Consider the following 9,629-nt stretch of genomic DNA (forward strand, 5'->3'; position numbering starts at 1 on the left):
CTAGAACGCGGGTGGTCAGCGTAGTGTTCCGTAGAGGTCTAGAGAATTATAATACAACTTGTTATTCCAAATAATTAAATACCTACTCGGAATAAACAACGTGCACTGCCGTACCCTAAAATTATCCTGTTGGTTTTGAAGACGAGGTGCAGACATATGCGACGGCACTCCGGACAGATTGCGTTTTTTTTTTTTTTTTTAGAAAACGTTTCTTTCCCATTGTATTATTCGTATAGAACTTGAAGAACAAAACGATAGAAAGTACTTATCGACAGTGAACCGCCATAGTAATATAATGTAATTCGAGGGGATAAAGCTCACGTCGGATGGGACGGTCGTGTTATTATCATACAACGGTTCCACGTAACGAGAATTTCGGTGTGTTTTATCGTGTTTGTTACAGATTTTTATTATTTTACCAAAAGTCATAACGCCGTAAAATCCAATGAACTGAATAATACGAGCGGCGCCAGGTCGTATACCGTCTCGGAAAGACTTAGAAACGCTCATGCAAAACGCGACAGCCAACAGGAAAAACGGCGTACCGTCACGGAGAGGATATTTTTTTACGAATATCCAAAATGTTGTAAGAGATGTTACACGTAAACACGAGAAATTATTGGTTTGGCTTGGATCCAGACAAAGGCGGCGGTGCAGTCCCTGGTGCTTTTCGAACTTTGTTGGTTTTTTCTCCACGTACTCAAGGAGGTGCTAAAAATTTACGACCCTTTGCATTCGGTGCACGATATTTTTCTTAACCGTCGTTTAAGTAACACCCTCGATAACATATTCATGCGTCCACGTGATCCCGAACGAAATACGCTACCGTCGCGACAACGAGCTCTCAAGGAAAAACTAAAAAAATAAAAAAAACGTACGCGTTGATTTAGTCGCAAGTTAATTTTCCCGTCAAACTTATCCCATTACGACGCACCCACGCCCCGTGTTGTCGGTACTCGATGAATTATAATGGGACACCAGACTTACTGTGTCGATGCAAAAAATATAAAACGTTATCGTCGCTCGAGCAAACTTGCCTAAGTGTTAAATTGCGTTTAAAACTTCCTAAACGCCTCACCGAAATATTTCCTTCGATTTTCTATACTAATTCCGCGCCGGCCGGTCGTTAGTGGAACTATGCTATTGTTTATCGTCTGAATAATAATATAATTATTATGAGCTACCCGCCGTGAGTTTTTTTATTTTCCTCGCCTTTTGTCGTACACTTAAACGTAATGTTTAAAATTCAATTGCACCTAACGCGTTCCAATAACGGGCGGCACACGTTTTAAATTATTTAATCAATACCACGTTTATTATTTACAATTACAATACAACTGTGAGTCACTCCGCTCTATATTTGCATTAGGCAATGCACTGCTACCGGAAACCAATCGAGACTAACGACGATTCGTTAAAAAAGATAACGCCATTATTATTATTATTATTATTAAGTACACGCCGTCATAAGGGTCCGTCTCCTGTAATGAAAACTCCCGTCGGCGACGTTCTTAATTACCCGAGGTTTTTTTTTTTTAGAATTATGTCGACCAAGAATCCGATAATCCCGAGGTGGTCGTCATACATTCCGAGATTTCAACACTTGCGGCCCTCGTTAGCACTGCACGACCATTACATGTTACCCGAATCCAAGTTTTAATTCCTCGGTTACAATTATTATTCCTTCCGTATTGCGGCACCAGTATTTATCACACAGGTACAGGACCGTACAGAGCCGGGGTCATCATATACATGTATTACTATGTTGTTGTGTACACATAAACGACCGGTGTTTCAAATGCAAATGCGACAGTCAAGGCACATTATTTTATTGGTATAGGAAATATACATATATTTATATGATTAAAAAAGAACGCTGCACTGTGTAGGTCTGACAATAATACACTGCAACGCAATTATTCATTTGCATTGTCCCCGTACACACTTTGAATATAAATTTCATTCAAAAAAGGTCTTTACCACTACGTTACGGCTGCATTCTTATAACCATCTACAAACAAACTAGAATTAATATCGAGTTTTTAATCCGTTAATTCCAAATATAATTCTCACAAAAAATCATTTTTATCCACAGAAATGAGTTTTAAAAATATTATATTACAATAATTAATTTCACTATTCTAGGTAACATAGTTTTTTACTATTTAATGAATTAATAATTTACTGATTATGTTTTTCAAATGATTAATCTGTTATATTATAAGACAAGGACGTTATTTTATGGGTTTATCAGAGTTGCGCACCCTAATTTTGCATGGAGCCGAGAATTCGTGTATTTTTTTTTACAAAATAAAATAATTATTTACAAAAACAAAACAATTAATGAATTTTTTTTTGTGTTTGAAATGTATCCATTTGAAAGTACGTACTTACTAAAAAAAAAAAAAAAAACTCCTTTATTTTTAGATCATAAGAAATTATAATAAATTGTTTTTTTTTTTGCATAACGATAATGATAAGTTTAAAAATTAATTATTAAATTTATGAAAAACTACTCTTAAAAAAACATTTATGAATAGTTTCAATAGATTTCATAGGATCAAACTAGTGATTTGTAATCGAACATATATTTTGTACATTTTATATATTTTTAGTAGAATAATTTATGTGCTAGTCAAAATCCTAATTGCAAATTATAAATTCTATCACTGAGGAAACTTTATTTAATTTTTAAGGATTCTTTAAAGTGTTCATGCGAATGATATGAATCCAAAATAAAACATACATTTTTACCGTGTTAACGAATTTTAATAAAATATAAAGTTATTAAGATTATTTAAAAAATATTCATCTGCGGCTCATATCCAAAAGTTGATATGTCACAAAAATGGGGGTTTGAAATTTGTATAGATAAAGATGTTATCTGTTGAAACACTCGCGGAGAATTGTGTTTTATGGACATTTTTCATTTGTTTTTATTCTCTTGAAAATCGCAAAAATTGCTTATCAACTTTTGAAAGTTACCACAGATATTTGTCTATAGTTTATCTGGTTTTTTTTTTTTTATGACAAAAATTAACAGAGTTGTAGGAGTTTTTAAATGATTTTCCATGTCCAGTGACGCTGAGATTATTGTAAAATCTAGTAGATATATTGTGACTTCTGAGTTTACCTTTGCCAACAAATTCATACAATAAAACAAGATTTACATAATAAAGACATCATGTATTTTGTAAACGATGGAGAGTGTAGGTTGTTCATTCACGTTTAACGGAGGAATTATTTTGTGTTCTAAACCCTTAACTGTAATTTATTTGTTTTTTTTATTTTTTATAAACATTTTTATGCGCAAAAGTGAAGGATCAGGTGCAATAATCGACTATATCAATTTGTTTAAATTGTTCAGATGACACAAAAAACCTAATGGTTTTCATACTAAACTGTATATTTATATATATGCCCATGTGTGAGGCATCTCTAATTTTACGGTACCAATTTTATTAGTGAACAGATATGCCCAGTGCTCTCACTAAATAGTTGTTAACATGATATAATATCTAAGCAAGTGTTGGAGTGAGCCCGAAAAATGTGTTATGATAAATATAGTAGCATCCACTTCTCACCTTCAGTCATTAATTTAAATTGTTAATAAATTCTTTTTATCATCTCATAACTACTCAGTGTTTTCCGTCATACAATTCCAAAATATTCTTTTAAATTAGCTTGAAACTCCACTTAGGGGACAAACGGCTGACAGTTTAGATTTTGTATTGAAATCGAAATACCTGTCATAAAGTTGTGTAAGTTATATCGTATTGTCATATTGAGTAAAAATTAAGTTTTGTAATTGTTATCAAACTTTTTTTTGGGGAAGAAATAAAAAATTAGTTGTCATGTTTTGAACTTATTGCAAAAGATTTTGAGCCTTTTATGAAATTTAAAACTATGAGTTTTCATAAAACTAATATGTCTAAGTAGTATTTTATGACTTTAGATCGATGGAACAATGTAATTTTAAACTTTGTTGGGCAACTTGAATAGTCGTTCTACGTAGTCCAGTGAGGAACCAGTCGTGTCTTAGTACAAAGGTGACTGGGTTCAATTCCTTTGGACTAGGCTTTGTAGGTTTTCGTGTCATCTCTTGTACAAGCAGTAGTTTTAAAGAGAACATTACACATAAGTAAACAATAATAATGATAACAATAGAAATCAAAATTAGTAATTTAAGTAAAATGTGTAGAAACTTGTGTTTAAACTATCCATTTATTAAAAAAAAAACAAAAAATTTAATTTTCAACATATTATAAATACTTAAGTACCTGAAGTTGATAAAACATATTTGTAAAATTACTCAATTAGTTATTTCTCTTATAAATATATAAAAAGCTTAATAATACAAAAATTTATCTAAAATTATTTAGCTTTCATGTACAAAATTTGAAAAAAAAATTTTTTTTATTTTTATTAATCCGACATTATCCAAAATATATCATTTTCAAGTGGCCTCAGAATATATTTTACAATAGGACTCTATCAGGTCAAATGGTTTCCAAATACCATTTACCTAAAAGTATGTCTGTAATTCTAACGGTTTTAAACTAATGTAGTGAATTACCCATAGGAAAAACATCAAAATAATTAATTTTGTTCTCTCAATTGATGTTCCGCGGGGTGCTCGATGAACGATTAAAAACTACTGTTAGTATACCTAAGTAATAGCATTAAGTAAACAAGGATTATAGTGGTCATTATAGTAAATTGAGTTATTATAACTCAATATCTATTTTAGATAACTATAAAGACAAAAAGAACAATAGTTTGCAATTTTAGGACGTTTCATTTTCTCGAGTATAATAACCTACTACTGAGCATTAAAAAATTGTGATATTACATTAGGCCTAATAATAATCTAAATAAAATTAAAATTTTTAAATAATTAGTTCACTATAATAGATTANTAATCTAAATAAAATTAAAATTTTTAAATAATTAGTCCACTATAATAGATTAACAAGGATAAAACAATTACACTAATATTGGTTCAATGCCGTGAGAGTACATGATAATTACTTTAATTTGAAATAAAAAAAAATCTTTGCCAAATTATGCGNTAACAAGGATAAAACAATTACACTAATATTGGTTCAATGCCGTGAGAGTACATGATAATTACTTTAATTTGAAATAAAAAAAATCTTTGCCAAATTATGTTNACTTTAATTTGAAATAAAAAAAAATCTTTGCCAAATTATGCGGAAAAAATATTTATATTTTACATACAAACAATATGACTTTTAGATATTTCACACAATTTAGATGAGTAAATTTATGAATTTTAATGATATACATTTTTAAATATTTTATCACAAACAATTTCAATATTTATCTAGTTTTTTTATTAAGTTAAAACACGTGTTTAATTATTGCCTATATATACTTAATAATTTGTTAATTTACATATTTTTTTATTAAAAATGATTAGTTTTTCTACTATCGATTGGAAATTGTTTTGATACGTGTTCGCTTTTCTATTAAATTAAATAATATTGTCAGAACAGACTCCATAAAATATAATAATATTTATTTTAATTTCTCATTAATACGACGTACACGCCATTTGTTTGACATAAATTGTTATGTCGCCAGATAAAATATTAAACTCACTGTCTATTTACTAAAATTACATTTTTTTTATGTTTGTTTTTAGAAACATTTTCAAAGGGTATCAAAAAATTGTTACCGTGTTTGTTCAAAAACATACGAAAAAAATTAACGGTTATATGTCAAAGTCCACGTGACAGAGATGGTTGTGTACATGTCAGCGTTTTACCATCCTACTTAAAAAACATTACACACTTATAGTAGTTCTAACTCTATGGAATATATGGAAACGTATACTAAGTACGCGTATTCAAGGAAAGTCAGTGAAAATAAAAAAATTATGTCTGCTGAAGTTTGAAAGAATAATAAGCAAAGTTAAGAGCTATAAATTAAATTCGCATACTGTCCAAGTCCATGTTAGTCGTAATAGGCCATAATTGTCAGTACACTCTAAGCTTGTTGGAACATGGGCAGAAATACATAATACTTTGGCGATCAATGGAACAAAAAAAAAAAAGACTTTAAACACACAACCTAATAAATACGGAACAACTTCCATTTTGTGACCAAACTCTGTTAAGTCTACCCCAACCCCCTCAAGAATAGATATTTTAATAAATGTCTATCTAAAGTTCATACCACAAATTTTACTTATCGAGTAGTAGAAAAATGAGCTTTTCCAACACAGATACTGTCATTAGTTTTTTTAATTGTATTCTTCATATACGAGTCACATGAACAGGCCTCTTTCATAACTATATTATCACCATCTAGTTCTAGTGAACCATAAGGTTTGAAAGGCTAAACTACAAAGCAAACTTTTTCAAACCGCGATTACAATTTGACGGAAAGACAAAAACCTTTAACAAGCAACCCGGTAAAAAAGAAAAAAATTTGGTTTCAAAACACAACACAAGAATCCACAATTTCTTTATTTAGTTTTAAATATTTTGAGAAATGCGTTCCAACTAATGTTATTCAATCAAAACTATTTCTTCAATTAAAATTCCAAGGATATTAAACTGTGAATGTAATTTAAACCAAAGCAAGCTTAAAATTAAAAACAACGAACATTAAAAAACATATTCCTCTGAAAATATTATCTTGGCTTAAAATCGTGTTCCGTTTTTTAGAGAAATTGTTTTTTTACAAGATTCCTGTGTATTTTAAATTGTAAATCATAATGATTACTTGTTCCGTTTTGAAATATATCAATTAAAATATTAGATCACGTATCATTACGACTGTATCCCATTTTTAAAATTTGCTCCGATGAGCTTAGTTTCAAATTATAACAGCAAAAAATTTAATCTGCTCATTTCCCTTTCATATTCCATGGATAGTATTGGTATCTCACAGGTCCATATTTTATTAATCCCGATGGTTGTAATAACATTTAAAAAAATGACAATTTTAAATCCTATGTGACGAGTAATTTTTCTCTCTCTTTTGGATTGTTCGACGACCAACAGTCATCGGCATTAGCCCAAACAAACGAAATCAGACGTCTATACTTTGAAGTCGACATTTCAAGCAGAACCGCTTTTTAATTATCAAAGAAAAAATGTTTACAGTATGAAATTTAATTACAATCTAATTTTGGACAGCCCGTGTTTTATATGACAACTTCTAATTAGTTTTAGCTGCACTTTTAATTTTTTCTAATCTCATAGGAATTTCATCAATAGATGTTCGTGTTTAATAAATAAAAGCAAATTAGTTCACGGTCAGTACTAATGCTGTCAGCGTTAGTTTGTCCAAACGTTTGAAATAATACACACACACACACACAAGTCAGTTTCGCTTTAAAAATAAATGTCAAATGAATAGTAGTAGTAAACATAGAAAACAAAAATATCACATGTGAAAAAAAAAACTGTTCTTTTGCTAGTGAGGAATTTCGTAATTGGACTTTGAGGTAATTAGTGAGAAATGTGTCGTAACAGCGGCCGATTCGAAACGGTCTTTTGAGAAGACATTTCTTTTATACTCAAACAACTCGACGGCGTCTCTAAATAAAACTCAACATTGGTCGGCTACAGGAACATTCCGATGTCGACTGACCAAAAATCAGAACACCGCTGTTTGAGACACGTCGCTTTGACCGGGTTTTGCGACGGTACGGACATGACCAGCGTACCCAATGAACGGGAAACAATCGAGTGGCTATCGGTTTAACGCTAAAATGTAAATGTCCGCAGCGGTATTGTAAACATCGCAGTTGTCCGATTTAACACCGTGCAATTGACCGAGCAATACATTATCGTCGCAGACATGTATACGCGTACAACATAATACACGATGGCCGCGCGCGCCAAAATTAAATCGGCGGCCCTTTATTTGGTCAGAGCACACACACACACACAGTGACCGTAATTGGGGTTCAAAGTTTTAATGTGCGCGTGACACCGAAAAGCTATTACGAAGGGTAAATTGTCGCGTGCACTCCGATGAGCTCCGCGCTGGAAATTCGGATATTTCGTGCGCTCGAAAACCGGGCGGACCGATGCCGTAAAATAGCACCGGCGAAACGAGAACCAGAAAATTGACGCCCGTTTGCTGTCCGTCCGGACGACGCATTCGATATGATGTATGTGTTTGTATATATTATGCTACGCGTGCACCTCGGGATGATGCACATTACTGTGCCATGTCAGTGCGATACGTTTTCGCACGACTCCATTAGACATTCGTCTCACGTGATTCGTCCTACGAAATGCTCATTTTTTTCGCCGTACAAGATATGTGCCGTACGTACACCGCGCATACCAAATGTGCGTTTTGTTTTTCAAACGCCATTCCGAATAGATACCATTCGTAATTATTATAATGACATCACAGAATTCGCCTACTTGTGTATTCCACTTGGAAAACTATACCACTCGATACGGCTCACGTTTACTTATTACTCATATTTATTGTTCTTATAATATCCATTTCGAAAATTAAATGACGTCATCAACACTATTCCAACGTCTTAAATCTTACGAGCAAACCGTTTTTTCTTTCCTTCTTACGACGAATAATGAATTATTTTACATGATTTTAAACGAGTTTACAAAGGCGTCAATACGAGTGGATTTTAAACAGGAAGTCGGACTAGTAAAAGTATCAGAAACGAGTTGAACGGCGTTAAAAAATAGATATATTTTGCTAATTTGACAAATATTTTTGCACGTATTCCAACAATTCGGAGACGTTATTTTTTTTCGCTGCGAGTGATAAAATGCGATAATATGCAAAATTCATTGTTCGCCTATACGTTATTATTAAGCGGTACTGAGAAACGAAGAAAAATTAGTTAATATTTCTGTGGCAACGAAGCTGCGTGTCGTTTAGACTATGAAATTTGTTGGTCCGTACACGGGATATTGTTCGTATGACACACGAGACAACGACAAATTGGCAATATTAAAAAAGAACGGCAAGAGATAGAACACAAAAAGAAACCGCACCGTTACCAATTATGCCGCCATTTAGCCATTGAGTTTCGTGCGTCACCGGTAATTGATAAAAAAAAAAAATTACTGAACACTCAACTCCAGACTATTACGACTAAGTACACAGTGATATTTTATTGGTGTGGGAGAACGGCACATACGTACGCTATACAAACGCCACGACAATCGAAAAGCAATCTTTTACCCTCTCAATATCACTATGTCTCGATGAATTAACGCGACAGGATTTAATTAAAGTTCCGGGAAAAACGTTTCGTTTGCGTTTAAATGATAAGCCGTTTGAACGTCGTACGGCGCGAGTTCGTTTGCGTACAAACGGATGATCGTCTCGTAGACAAAACGAGCGAGATTCTAGACTAGGAAACGATCGTCCGTTTCGGTAGCTGAAAAATGGTATGAAAAAAATAAAATAAGAAACAAGTTCCGCAAAACATACAGACCGTTTGAGTCCAGTCGGGCTATGAGGTCAACGACTAGACGACTATTAGGTGGAACGGCGAGTGTATATATTTTTACCGTTTTCTCGTGCAATCGATAAATTATCAGACAAATGTTGTTGCCGCGTAGAAATCGGTTATGGTCCACGAGTGCAAGAATATAATCGAT

Source organism: Daktulosphaira vitifoliae, unplaced genomic scaffold, assembly GCF_025091365.1.
Source record: "Daktulosphaira vitifoliae isolate Bord-2020 unplaced genomic scaffold, ASM2509136v1 Scaffold_3, whole genome shotgun sequence".
NCBI classification, from domain to species: Eukaryota; Metazoa; Arthropoda; class Insecta; order Hemiptera; family Phylloxeridae; genus Daktulosphaira; species Daktulosphaira vitifoliae.